The following is a 15,868-nucleotide window of genomic DNA, read 5'->3' as shown; positions in this document are numbered from 1 at the left end:
CCTTTTATAAGTTCTAGGCTTCCTTTGTTCTCCTGCCCTCTTCCTCTTATCTTTTTCCTTCCTAAGTACAGAGCCCAAGGATGCTCGGTGGGCTGGCCCACCGGTGGGAAACAGGTGGGGTGAAGGGGGAAGGGCAGGATGGAGCAGCCAAGGACACATTAACAACCTTATAGCTCCCTGTAGGAGGGGCAATTCCTGGGACAGGTTACTTTGGCAACAGGTTGGAGCAGGGGCAGGTTCTCCTTAAGGGTGGTGGAAGGGCTCTGAAGGAATTAACATTTCAGTCCCTCAGGGGACAGTCTCCAGTTTGCTGGACTTACTCAAAATTGGCCACCTTGGTCAGACCTGACTGGATTTACCTACCTATACTGACTGCCTGTCTAATTCTGGCTTCACTTTCTCTTTATGATCACAAAACATTCAGGATTTGTCCTATTGATACTTTTTGTCTTTGGGTGTTTTTGCCCTCTAGTGATCAAGGTTGGGAGCCATGTGTTTTCAGAATTGTCCCTCTCTCTGTGTATGATATGTAATACAAGAGTGCTCCACTCATTAGATCATAACCCCCTTTGGCCCAACTTGTTCATAGAAAACAACGAATATTTCATCTGGATATAAACCTGCGACTTCTTAGCCAGTATAAGATTTAAAAGGCATTTTTCTTCATGTTTAGTCCTTGCTTATCAACCTAAAAAATTAATTTCAGCATTGTATTTCATTTAGTCTTCTGCCCTCTTTAAAAATAGCAATGAAAAACACCGGGAGACAGCTCTTCTTGGGTTTGTTTATTGGATTACCTTTAATAGCCCCATTTTCTTATTTATTGCTGGGCTCAAGCAAGTCCAATCATCATTAATTAAAATGCACGAAGCACTCACAGCAGCATAAATAAAATAGTAGAGAGAGCAGCCTCCTCTTAGTGTCTTCTAAGATGGGTTATTCTAAAAGGAAAGACATGCTTTCTATCTCAAAAATTAGAAAAGCGCTTTCTCCACCTGGTTAAAAGCAAGGAAATATAAAGCCACCAATTTTGCAGAGAAAGGTCTTTTTCAGGCCCCTGTGAGGTCTAATTTTATAGCAAAATGAAAGATTATCCTCTGCCATCTGTCACTGAAACCCAGTCTGCATCTATAGCCAAACCTTGGAGCAGAGAAAAAGCAAAGGAAACTGAGAGACTTGAATGTGTAGGAGTTGTTTCACAAGTTTATTTTTATTTGTCATCATCAGAAGGATTTCAAGACTAGCCATTTAATAGACTCTCACTGACCAACTGATGGAGAGACGGGTGATTCAGGATGGGAACTCCCTGGGAAAGGAAAATGTTCTGCTGTGGGGATTGATGGAAAAATGAGGAAGGAAAATGCTGGCACAGAAATGGAGGCCAAATAAGTCAAAGACCCAAGATGTCTCCATGGTGATGGAGAAGAATGGCTTTGCGGCTTTGTGGAGGCCATCCAGTTTCCATCCAGGGGAAGGACAGCCATCCTCTTTAAGAAAGGTGAAATAACTGTGTTAGTCAGTCTCCTGTTCTTATACTAAAAACCTGAGATAAGCAACTTAAAAAGGGAAGGTTTTGTTTGGCTTACAGTTTTAGGAGTTTCAACCCATGGTCAGTTGACCCATTGCTTTTGGGCCTATTATGGGGCACCATATCATGGTGGCAGAATATGGAGATGTAAACAGTTCACTCCATGGTGGCCAGGAAGTGAAAAGAGAGAAGGAAGAGGAGACTGGGATCCCGATATATCTTTTGAGGGCACACCCCCAATGACCTAATTTTACTCCCCCAGTACCTACGTTCTAGAGATTCTACAACCTCTCAATTAGCACCATAGGTTGGGACCAAGCCAACACAGGCCTTTGGAGGACATTCAAGATCCAAACTGAGCCAGGCACAGTGGTGCACACCTGATCCTCCTTCACATTATTCTCAACTTCATTCTAGTTACTCTCTGATATTTCCCAGTTCTGGTAACATTACCTTGGTATGCCAGGAGCATGCAAATTTATTTTTAACATTTGTGTACATGCTTGGTAAAATATTATTAAAACTAAAATTTAAATACTTCATCCATCCATTAAATAAAAAAGAAAAGAATGAATTATATAACATTTAGAATGAAATTAAATTGACTTAATAGCAACAATTGAGCTTATCAGATTAAAAATATAAGATGTTGGAAGTGGGGTGCTGGATAAGAATGATCAGCACAAGAATTGCTTTGCATTTTTTCTAAAGGATTTGGCAAAGTTGGATTGCAGTGGGATAGTCTTTGAAATCTTTGCCACACTCTTGTCATGCTTAGCAAGCACAAACTATTCCCACCTTAGACTTTAGAAGAGTTTCTGAGCTCTAAGGAGATGTATCTTCATTCTAGAAAGAAGAAGGGTATAGAGGAGAGGGGGTGGGCAGAGGATGGTGAATGGGCAGGGGTGAAGTTTGACAGAAGAAATAACTTCTAATATTCTGTAGCACAGTAGCATACCTATAGCTGACAACAATTAATTGACTAGTTCAGAATAACTAATAAATAGGATTTTGAATGTTCCTGACATTAGAAAAAATGATTTATGACTGAGGTGAGTTGCCAGTTACCTGATCTGATCATTATTCATTGTCTACGTGTATTGAAATGTCACACTACACCCCATAAATATATACAATTATTGTGTCAATTAAGAATATATATTATGCCTAGCAGGCATGAGGCCCTGGATTTGATTTCTAGCACTGAAAACAAATAACAAAATATCTATATGTAAATATCAAGTCTCTGTGGACTCAAATTAACAGTTATGGATGAATAAAGTGTTCCATTGGTTATCCTTTCCAAACTTCTTGTCAGAATTGTCATGATCCCAAAGGTCTGGCTCATTTTTAGCTTATCTGAGCAGGCTGTTCTGATCTGTCAGCTATAATTGTTCCTCTTACCTATTCATTTTGCTGAAGGTTCCCCCAGCTGCACAGCCCACAAACCTCCTCCTGTTTCCCAGCTGTCACCACTGGGCCTGGTATTTCCTAAATGTCCAGTGGTGATCTCTCCCACTTCATTCTGAGTTTGGCTAGTCATTAAATAGCCACTGATCTAGATTAGCTACACTGGGGCCAGGGAGACTCTTTCTCCCTTTAAGAATATTGCATGAACTGATGAGTTCCTGCTAGATGATTTTTTCAACATATTGATAAGCTTTACATGAATAAACTAAACAATAACTTGTCGGTAGATACTTTGCTAACTTTATTAGATAGTTCCCCAAATTTGGAGTATATAGTCACTATTTTTTCCTCTAACATGTTAAGTTTTACCTTTTTGACAACAGAAAGTTTAACACATGAGAGGTGCTTTCTGGGTTTTGTTTCTTATTATTTCTTTCAAGTAGTTAAAAAAATGTCAAATAATGAGTGATAGGTAGAAAAAATATTTGCAGTGATTCTTTTTGTTTTTTGTACTTGGAATTGAACCCAGGGGTGCTTTACGATCAAGCTACATCCCAAGCCCCTTTTTTATTTCTTATTTTGAGACAGGGTCTCACTATATTGCTGAGGCTGGCCTCGAACTTGCAATTCTCTTGTCTCAGGCTCTGGAGCTGCTGAGATTACAAGCAAGCACCACTGTGACCAGCTTTGTAATGAGTTTTGAAAGAGATAGATTCCAGATCTAAAGAAATATAACATTATGATGAATCATGTGCTGTGAAAAGTTCTGAGGAATATGATGACTACATATCTTTGCCTCCAGGGGCTTTAAGTGCATATAACTGTCTCTCCATGTGATCCCTCCAGTGGGTTCTGATGCAGTAGGAGTCTGCTTCCAGATACTGAGCAGGTGCAGGTGCCATGCTCTTGGACTTCCCAGCTTCCAGAACCAACCATATGTTGGACATTATCCATAACTTTGGATTTTGCTTATAAAGTCCATCATGAAAAAAAATACAAATTAATTTCTTATAGTTAGATGATGTTATAAACTTGCATGATCTACCACTTGCATTAGTGAATGGGCCACAAGCCAGAGGCACAAGTGAAATCTCATTCTCTACTTATGTCACATGGTGGTATTGTCAGGCAGCCCTCCTCATCTTTCTCTCCATCACTCTAACAGAGAAGCAGGAGAAATGTTTTTAGGGACTAAAAATATAAGTGGCTTTCATTTTTTTCCACCCTCAGTTTGTTAGGCAGATTCCGACACAGCTAACTGCAAGAAAACCTAGTGATTATCTTACAGCATTCTGGGAAAGAGGAACTAAGGTGGTGTTAGAGAGAAAATTATCCATAAGACTTGTTAAAATTGCAACACAGACTTTATTCAGGACTATCATGAAGGTATAGGAAATATGCAATGGAGTGTCACAGTAGTGGAAAGAGATTGGATTCACCCTTGAATACAACAAGGAAAAGTAGGACTTTGGTCATTGGATGGATAAGGAAACACGAGAGGTCAGGAGAGATTCTGGCTAATCCACCTTATGTGATTCCTGCTGCAGACAAGCCAGGGTAATCAGACATCAGCTGGTGGTTGTGGGTGATGAGGAAATTGCTCAGATATTGAGTGCAAACAGATATTGAAACAGGAGACTATGGATAAAGTCTGTTTTAACAGAATTCTTGCTAAGTCTAGACTTACAGGACAGGCCTAAGGGTGGGGACTCATTGAAAAAGTGTTCAGAGGTGCTGACAAGCGTTTGGGTATGGGGAGAATCTTCATTGGTATGAGTGCTTAGCATTGTTCCTGCTAAGTAGGCAGAGATCCTTTTTCTCCAAATCTGTCCTAGTATGTTTCAACATTGAAAATGAATGACAATATTTTTTACAACCACGGGAAATGAAATGTTTCATAATCACAATCATATTTCTTCTCAAAGAGAGCTATTTGCTTTTTTTGTTGAATCCATTATGTCATGGAAATGTTATACATGGATGTACTCTATCCGTGGCTAATACTGTTCATAAATTCTGTAAAACTAAAATTCATGTTAAAAATACTTGGATTATAATCAATGATTTGTTCTTTCTGTATCATATTATAATAAAGTCAGATTCTTGGTTCATGCATCCCAGTTCTTGTTACATTAGTTATGCAGTTGGTTGGATTTTCTCTAAGTCCTAAACCTCATTATGTGACCTATTTAAAAACAGCATCTTTGAAGACAGCATAAAAGTAAGATGAGGTCAGCCTGGATTAGGGTGGGTTTTGCATCCAATGACTTTCATCCTAAGAAGAGAAAGAAGAGAAAGATTTGGATACAGAGACACACAGACACTTAGAAAGATGGTGGTGAAGTCAGTGGCAGAGATTGAAGTGATATAGTTACAAGCTAGGGACTTTCAAGAATAATTAACATGTAGCTAAGAAACAGAGGGCTTGCCTAGCATGTACAAGGCCCAACTCAATCCCCGCACTGCAAAATAAACAAACAAATGAAAGGAAAGAAGGAAGGAAGGAATGGAAAGGAGGGAAGGAGGGAAGGAAGACTGAAAACCACTAAAAAGCTTGACAGGCATAGAATGGATTCTACCCCCAGAACCTCTAGAAGGAACAAACCCTGCTGACTTCTTCTTTTTTTAAAATTAGTTCTAATTAGTTATACATGACAGTAGAAAGCTCTTTGATTCATTGTACACAAGGGAAGAGAATTTTTCACTTCTCTGGTTGTACATTAAGTAGAGTCACATCATTCATCTTTTTTTTTTAAGAGAGAGAAAGAGAATTTTTTAATATTTATTTTTCAGTTTTGTTTTCGGTGGACACAACATCTTTATTTTTATGTGGTGCTGAGGATCGAACCCAGTGCCCCGCACATGCCAGGCGAGCGTGTTACTGCTTGAGCCATATCCCCAGCCCCCTGACTTCTTGATTCTAGACTTCCAGCTTCCAGAACAGTGAAAGAATAAATTTCAATTGTTTCAAGAAACCAAGTTTATGATAATGAATGGTAGCTCCAAGAAACCTATAGATTTCACTTACTATGAAGCTTGTCTTTATGAGAGAGAAAACATCTTTACCATCTTTATGTTTCTACTTTATGCAAAATACCGTTAGGCATTGGTGATAGACACAGGGTTCAAGGAGCTCATAAACCCCTTGATGTGAAAGATGTATAAATACACATACTTGAACTCTACTAGAGAGGAAACATTCTTGTCCTTTAGAATCTCCAACCCCAAAAGAGACTATACACAATGTCAAAGATTATGTTTTACATCACCACTTTTTATTTTTCTTCCATGAGTCAAAATAGCCACTTCAACAAACTATAAGTTAACTGTAATCTTTTGAGACATTAAGTATATTACTGACATTAGAATGAAAATGGCCAAATTATATTGTTTTATTGTGTGCAAAGATGAATTTTAACAAAATTCCACTATTATGTATAATTTTAATGCATCAATAAAAGCAAAAGGTTTATTATTGACACTATACAAACTATAGTACAGAAAATATCCTTTTGTACTGATGTCTGAAGGGAAAGATCATTGAGGTTTTAGTGTTTGTTAGGACCTTTAGAATGTTATTACAAGCTAAAAAGTGCACAGTAGTCAATACTTCTTAGGAATCATTTCATATCTGGAAAACAGGGCAAATAAAAGACAATTTTCATGGACCAGGTTGGATTTTGATGCCAAACAAATCTGTTGTTTTGCATTTGGGATGGGAATTCAAACTTGGAATATCACTGTAAATTTGTTCAGGTTATTATAACAAAAAACCATAAACTGGGTAGCTTACTAACAGAGCTTTATTTCTCACAGTTCTGGAGGTGAGGAAGTGCAAGATCAAGGGCCCAGCAGATTCTGTGCCTGGTGAGGCCTATCCTCAAGCTGCAGCCCTTCGTGGTGGACAAAGCAGCAGCTCCCTGGGATCTTTCATGAGGGCATTAACCCTACTCAGGAGGACTCTGTCCTTGTGCTCCAATCACCTCTTAAAGGCCTCCTCTCTTAACACCATCACAATGGCAATTAGGTTTCAATATATGAATTTTGGAAAGGGGACATTAACATTCAGACCATAGCAGCCACCAGTTAGACATCATTTCATGAGGAACTGAAACTGTCAGAAAACAGCTTTTTCCTATGACATTTCTCAATGATGCTCAACCACTTCTGTTAAGGTCACCTCTACCTCACACCAGCCCTGGTTCCCTGGCTACATTCCTGGGGAGGTCATGAGGTACACTTATCTAAATGACTTTATCCTGTATCTCTTGGGACCAAAATTCCATTCCAACATTTTGCATTTCTTAGTATGTTCTCTTGTGTCTCTGGGTTGCATTTAGAGAAATGAAGCCAAGATCTCAGTGGTAAAGTTTATGTTCATGTTTTGGTGATGTACTTACATTTTGCTCTATAGGTGCCCACTGTTCTAAAATGCTTTTATATATATATATATATATATATATATATATATATATATATATATATATATATATATATAAATAAATAAATAAATTGCAGATGAACACAATACCTTTATTTTTATATGGTGCTGAGGATTGAACCTAGTGCCTCAGGCGTTAGAGGCAAGCGCTCTACCACTGAGCCACAACCCCAGCCCCCTGAAATGCTTTTGACCAAGATTCTGGTTGTACCAGAAAACTGACAGTGGGTATGCTGGGCACTGTCTACTTTCCTTTGTCCTAGATTCCCCGCTCAACTTTTCTAGATAATTCACATAATGCAGTAGAAAAATGATTCTTTTTTTCTACAGCTTTTACCCTCCTCCAGAGTACAGGAAGTAGGACTTTATAAAGCTTTAAGTAGCTTTCCTTCAAGGATGGTAAATAAAAGGGCATCAATAAACAAATAGGTAAAATGGGTGGAGTACTCATTTGAATTTTATTAGCATTTCAGAGAACTCCAAGGAGTGGTGTGATTAAGTGATTACTTTTCAGAAGTTGTTTCTAGGTGAAATAACTGAGTTATACATTGAGGAAGCATGAGATTAAAATTGAAATGGACTTGGCACTATGTTGATATTTTGTAAAATACTCTAATGCAGTTCCATGTATAATGCAGTTCCATGTACACCTGCACTTTGAAGTTAGGAAAATACATCAGCACAGGAAGCTATGTTTACAAGTTCAAGTACATAAGTAACTAAGGAAGTTGCTGGTCTGTTCAAGTTCACCTCTTTTTATTTCATGGGTCTGGTTTGTGGGAAAGGATACATATATTCTAAAGTTGTTTTTTCCAAATCTGGATGGTTAACAGAACCACAAAGAGGAGAATTGTCAGCTACAGATTGTCCCACATATCCTGATTCAATGGAAATGAATTGAGACGTGTGTGTGTGTGTGTGTGTGTGTGTGTGTGTGTGTGTGTGTATAGCTCTCCAGTTGATTTTGGTAATCCACAGGTTTGAGGACGAGTTTGCTAAAAGATTTAGGCTACCTTTCCACTCTTAGGCATGATTTAAGTAAATCTCATCCATTTTCAGTGTGTGGATCAATGGATTAGGAGGGATTATGAGGATTAGAAGAGTTTCAAAGACTGATTCTAAGACATCCCTCCAGCAATAGCCGGCTGGCACACAGGCTCAGGGAGAAAGTACATGCCAGCAGACGGATCACCCAGTGAGAAAGTGCTGTTGTCTCAAGCAGCTTCAGACTGCACTTCAACTTTTCTATAGCCTTAGAAACAACAATGTAGAGGTGGTTTGGTTTCTGTTCATCACACAAAACAGTATTCAGTCAGGGCTATGAGAAGATATTGTAACTGACAAGGTTAAAACAATCACTATGTAAGAGAACACTTTTGAAATCCACATTTCTTGGCTTACAAATACACACATCACACAAAGCATGAGGTCTTGAGACTCTGGTGTGAGTTTGAAAGGAGTAAAAGAGAATATCAGAAAAAAAGCAAATTAAAATGGCATAATCATTTTTAAAAGGACCAACCAGATGACTAGGTCTGTTCTGTGCCTCGCCAATTCATTTTCTCCTTCAACCCATGCTACCACTGTTGCTGTCTCTAGCAAGAAGAGAAAAGTTACTGTTTTTCTTCTAATGTTGTCTCAGAGAATCAAGGCAGATTTGGTATTCCTGGCTTGTGTAACACCTAGTTCCCTCTTAATATACTTAAGTGTCTCCACAAGATAACGTTTAGATCCTGGATCTTCTTGGAATCCTGGATCTCTTTGAAACCTCCAAAATTTGCATGTAATTTCGGAGATTTATGGACTCCAGGTGGAGAGCTTTCAGCATTGCAGAAAACCTAGTGTTGGTATTGCATTTCCATTTCACAAATCAGTTTCAGTTGACTGCAAAGAACTGTTTACACTTCACAGATCGGAATCTGTATTCTTTTACATCTATGAATAAAGTCTTTTGTATAGGTTATTAGTTGTGTGAAAATAACTAACCTGCATCAAGCCCCTGGATTGTACTTAACACTACTAAATAAATGAATTTCATACATCATCATTTTAATCCATGAAGTCCATATAGATGGAGGCAATCATACTCAACATTAGCTAACTCTTCCAGAGTCATGCAGTGTTTGAGTCACAAACTTTAAAGCCAGTATCTGACCACCATCTACTTCATTACTTTCCTTGGAATGAAAAATGTGTTCTTCACTTCAGAACAGTTACAAGTGTTCTAAGGTGTGTCTTGTCACTGGGAGGAGAGGCTTCAAGTAACGTTCTGTATCTTATAACAATATCCAACATGAAATCTGACAACCTGTCCTCATAAAACTCAAAATTTCTCAGTACTACAGAGACCCTATGCCTACTAGAACAAAAAGTAGGCCCAAGTCTCCACCATGTTGTCTTAGGAGCCAAATTCTTCAACAAGACTCCTAACGTGCAAGAAGTAAAACAAGAATCATTAAATGGGATAGAATCAAACTAAAAAGCTTCTTCACAGCAAAGGAAACAACTAATAATGTGAAGAAAGAGCCTACAGAATGGGAGAAAATCTTACCACATGCACCTCAGAGTATTAATCTCGAGGATATGTAAAAAATTCAAAAAACTCAACACCCAAAACCCAAATAACCTAACCAATAAATGGGTAAAAGAACTGAACAGACACTTCACAGAATAAATAGAAATGGTCAACAAATATATGAAAAAATGTTCATTATCTGTAGCAATTAGAGAAATGAAAATCAAAATTACACTGAGATTCCATTTCACTTCAGTTAGAACGGTAATTATCAAGAATACAAGTAACAATAAATATTGACGAGGATGTGGGGAAAAAGGTTTACTCATATATTGCTGTTGGGGCTGCAAATTGGTGCTTGCTACTATGGAAAGCAGTATGGAGATGCCTAAGAAAGTTTGGAATGGAACCACCATTTGACCCAGTTATCCCACTCCTGAGTTTATACCTAAAGGACTTAAAATCAGCATACTACAGTGACACAGCCACAGCAGTGTTTATAGTAGCTCAATTCAAATGGCTAAACTATAGAACCACGCTAGATGCCCTTCAACAGATGAATAAAGAACATGTGGTATATTTCCAATGGAATATTACTCAGCCTTATAAAAGAATGAAATTATGGCATTTGCCACTAAATGGATGGAATTAGAGAATATTATGCTGAGTGAAATAAGCCAATCCCAAAGAATCAAAGGCTGAATGTTTTCTGATATGTAGATGGCAATTCACAATAAGGAGTAGGGGGAAAATAGATGTATTTTGGACTAATCAGAGGGAGTGAAGGGAGCATGGGGGTAGGAATGTTAGAATGAATTGGGCATTATTACCATATATGCATATATGATTATGTGACCAGAGTAAATCTATATCATGTACAACAGATAAATGGGAAGTTTACTCCATTTATGTATGATGTACCAAATGCATCCCACTGTCATGTATAACTAATTAAAACAAATAAAAACAATTTTCTCAGTTCTAGAATGAACAAGATCAAGTTAGTAATTCAGAAGATTCTTGTCTGGTGTGCTAGCTCTTGATCTCTGTGAAAGCCCAAACCACACATAATTTCATTTATCCTGCTCACACATGGCACATTAAGGCCATAGGAAGTTGTTCAGAGAATCTGTTTGTTCCTCTCGGTTGGCTTCTGAGAATGAGAGCAGCAAACAAATTCTTGCATTCATCACAGATCATCTCCCTTTGGCTTCCTGGAAGATGACACAACCACCCACAAATGCATATCATGAGAATCTCCTTGTAACAACTGTTTAATTTGGTTTCTACTAGCTGTCAAAAAACTAGCTCATTTTAAGATGTAATCATTGATATTTGGCTTTACAAATGTGTGCCACTGAACGAGTAACTTGTTTATGATTTGAAATCCTGTATTTTGTTCAAACTAACCTGGGGGGTTTTATATAAAGGCTGCCCATCATTGGGCAGATTTGGTTAGCTGTGACAATTATCTAAGGTCCAGATGCCTGTCTTAGCTGGGCACAGTGGCACATGCCTATAATCCTAGTGGCTTGGGAGGCTGAGGCAGGAGGATCACAAGTTCAAAGTCAGCCTCAGCAACTTAGCAAGACTCCAAGAAACGTAGGGAGAACCTGTATCAAAAATAAATAAATAAATAAAAGTAAAAAAAATATCTAGGGATGTGGCTCAGTGGTTAAGTGTCCCTGGGTTCAATCCTTGTTAACTCACCCCACTCCTCCCAAAAGAGATGTCTTAGCAACTAGGGCTTTGCTATGAAGAGAAGAGCCAATAGCCACATATTTTTATTGAGCACTTGAGATGTGACTAGTCTTGAGATGTGTTCTAAGACATCCAAGATAGTACCGATGAAGGATGTAGAATATCTCAATGTTTTATACTAAATACATGTGAAGCTACACTATTTTGGACATATTGGAGTAAACGAATTAATTTCACTCATTTTCTACTTTTTAAAATTTGACTATTATCCCTTTCTGCCTCTATGGCACTCATGAAAACTTGTGGCAAAATGAGGCAAAAAAAAAAAAAAAAAAAAAAAAAGCAGCAGAGCTGGGCATGGTGGTGCACTCATGTAATTCCAGGGGCTGGGGAGACAGAAGGGTTGCAAGTTTGCTAAGCAACTTAGTGAGATCCTGTCTCTAAATACAAAATAGGGCTGGGGATGTGGCTCAGAGCCCCAGAGTTCAATCCCCAGTACCTCCCCACTAACCCAAAAAAGCAGGTTCTGAAGTTCAACTTTTGACTGCACCCACCCAGTACAAGATGGAATCATAGACACTGCCATCTCGAGCAGTTTCTCTGAGAAAGAATCAAAGTGAACAGAAAAGCTGGGAATCTTGGTAGAAGGGTTATAACCATTGAAAGCGGCAAGAGCGAGATCATTATGACATCTGAGGTACTTGAAATATCTCACCAAAAGATTTGAGGAATAATCTATGTGACTGGAAGAGTGTAGTCACTAACAGCAGAGTTAACCAATTAAGTTACTTTCAGATTAACCTGGATGAGAAAAGGGAAGATGAGAATTTTTAAATTTTAAACTTTTATCCGGAATATTTTGTATGAATTTTTGAATAAACTTCGGAACCAAAACAAAAAAATTAAAATTAAAAAAATAAAATGTGGGTGTTAGAAACTTTACAATTAGATACAGTCTTGCACTAAATTTCTATTGTGTAAGGCATTTAAAGCACCAGCTGTTGACACAAGCATCATCAGTAGTATTTGAATAAAATGTTTCTATTTTTATAAATTACCAATTCTACAAGAAAAATGAAGACCCCCCACAGATGAATGAATATAAGACAAGTTGTAATGAAGCAGGCATGCTTTCTCATTACTTATGGGTGTGTAAACTAGAACTAGCAATTTAGCCATTTATGTCAGGAATCTTGACATCCTCAAACAGTAGTCTCGCTTTCAATCACCAAAAAAGAAACCAGAATAAAAAAATTTGTGCATGAAGTTATTCACTAAGCAGTTTTTAATATTAATGACAACTCAGAAACAAATGTCAAGCTCTGCAGGGGGCTATTAAATAAATTATTAAATATTATATAGCCATTAAAATGTTTTTTTTACAGGGGAATTTTTTAAAACAATGTGGTTATGTGCCAAATGAAGACAGGATGCAAAATTGCTCAGAGTGCAATCACAGTTGTAAAAATGAAGACAATGGAAAAAATTATAAGTGCATGTTCATAGTTTGGAGGATCTAAAAATAATTTTGTCTTTTCAACTCATATTTACAATTTCTGTAAGGAGAATGCATTAATTTCTACTTTTACAATTATATGACATTAAAACTGCTACTGTTTACAGCAAGAGAAATTCTAACGTTATCTGCTCATCACAGAATCTAGGTTTCTAACTTTAATAAAATAAAGTAAATCCATATGGACTTTTTAAAGTCAAGGGTGATAATTTTCCCACTTTCATTAACATTCACAGCCAGAGGATAAGGTATGTAGAAAAGGTCAATGGACTCAAATTCTCCTTTGGTGCTTCAATGTCAGAAGAAATCAAATGCTTAGTTGAGCTGGAGAAGGATCAGTCTTTTAGAAAAAAATATGGTTCTATAAAATTTCTTAATGGTAATTTAATTAACTTTATGAGTGCAAGAATAATAAAGGCTTATTATAAAACTTTTAATCATTATAGGTATTTATAATGAAGAGACTATCCCCATGATAGTTTAGTATATATTTCTCTAATTTTTTGGCTGAATATCTAATATTTTTAAAATTAAAATGACATCAATTCAACATTTTGTAAGTTTTTAGTTAACTGTATATTTTAGACAGTTTCTCTTGATTTCTCTGTATGTTTCAGTGATTTATAAGATTCCTTTTTTGGTATACTTTGGTTTAACTAATTACCTATTGACAAGTTATTTTGTTCATCAATTCTTTATGATTGTCAACATTGAATATACATGTTTGCCTCTGATCACTTGTGCAACAAAAATGTCTAAAATATTCATATTTTATAACACACATTGCTCTTACATAAAAAAATTATCAGTTCTATCAAATATTCCCTTCTGATTCCTATAGCTTAATAGGGGTCTTTAAAAAAACACTTTCCCCTCCCACCATTATGTGTAATTATAATGCATCAATAAAAATATGGAAAGAAAATGAGCAGTTTCAGGAAAAAACAAAACAAAACCTTGCCCAGTTGAGAATAATTGTCAGAAAAACTCCTCCAGCTTGGGCAAAAAGTAGAGTTTGAAATGTCTTAATCAGCATTTAGTCAGACACTGGCACATTTGTGTTATTTCCTGCCTGGACAGAGTGGAGTACTATCTTACTACCCTGCTTCTTGTGTTCTTAGGGTCACTCTTATTGTTGTTTAAAACAACCCAGACATACACATGTGGCCCATCTCAAAATCTAAGAGGAATAACCATGAATTATATAACCAATAATCAACTCCTCAAAGAATTTGTTATTAAAATGCACAAAACAAATAAACCAGTTGCAATAATGGAGTCCCGAATCTTTCACATTCGTTTCCTAGGAGCAAATTCATACCATTTCCAAGTTGTTTAAACACATTTGCATTTGGTTAAACCTAAACCAGACCTTTCAAGTTGTTCTTGGTGGGTGTTATAAAACATTGAGTAAATTGTATTTAAGAATCAAGAGCAAGGACAGGCGCAGTGACACACACCTGTAATCCCAGTGACTTGTGTGACTAAGGCAGGATGATCACAAGTTTGAGGCTAGCCTCAGCAATTTAGCAAGGCTATCTCAAAACAAAACATAAAAAGGGTTGGAGTTATACCTCAATGATAAAATAGCCCCTGCGCCCAGAAAAACCAGAGGAAATAATCACAACATTTAAAATGGAAAGTTTTAGATTCATACTATTTTTGTTAAGTCATAGAAAACCCGTTTTAAGAAGACTTTCAACAAAATCTGAGTCTACAATTAGTCATGTTGTAGAAGATCCCATAAAATGATTAATTTGACTTCACAACCTGAATATCTACTTGTCTAATAGTTTTATTATGTACTGTCTTTTCTTGGTGTAATCCTCCTCTTAGTATTGAGAAACACAGTGATTACATATTTTATACTAAATAAGACACAAGAGTTCTGTGGTAAGTTGGATGCTTGGTCTCCTCATAGGGCCCAATTTACCAAGTAACAACTGCTACTCTTTAATCCACAAGTCACTCTTTCAATCAAAGCCTCAAATAAAAGTGACTATCACTTAGATGCTGAAGAACCATGCCTCAATATGAAAGCATAACATTTTGATGCCTGTAGTGTGAACTTCAAGCAGGCATTCATTATTAAACCTTTGAAGTTTCAAGTGACATTATTCTCATCTGATATAATCTAGCCAATGATAAAACTGATTATGTTGCCCCACACCCATAAAACAATCATTCCAACCAAACAAATAATCTGCTGCTAGTTACAGCTAAAAAAAAAAAAAAAGAAAAAAATGAAGCTTGTTTAAACAGGTAATTTGAACCAAACTTTATTTACTAATTTGGTACTGGGGCTTGAATCAAGAGGCTCTTTGCCAGAGCTCCAACCCCAGTCCTTAATTTTTTGAGACTGGGCCTTACTATACTGCAGGGGCTAAACTGAACTTGAGATCTTTCTCCATTTCAAAAGTTGCTGGAATTATAAGGATGTGCTACCACACCTGATTTTAACAGATATTTATTTAATACATATGGTAAAGGCTAATGGATGAGGTGGCAGATTAACAATACATATTTAAGTATTATAAGTTTTTTACTGAATGACACAATCATGAGTGTCCCTGAAAAGGTTAAATTAGAAGCCAAATATTTTTAGTATGTTGTTTTATTAAGACCTTTACCATGGGGTAGGTATAGAAGAGGGGTTCCTCAAGAAACATCACTCCAATTAAGTACTTTTCTTCTGGGGGGTGGACATTAAATAAAAAAAAACAGACCCCCCCCCCCCAAACAAACAAAAAAACACCC

Source organism: Marmota monax, unplaced genomic scaffold, assembly GCF_021218885.2.
Source record: "Marmota monax isolate L192 unplaced genomic scaffold, Marmota_monax_Labrador192_F-V1.1 WCK01_AAM20220418_F8-fsc00059, whole genome shotgun sequence".
NCBI lineage: Eukaryota > Metazoa > Chordata > Mammalia > Rodentia > Sciuridae > Marmota > Marmota monax.
This window is presented reverse-complemented; position numbering follows the sequence as displayed.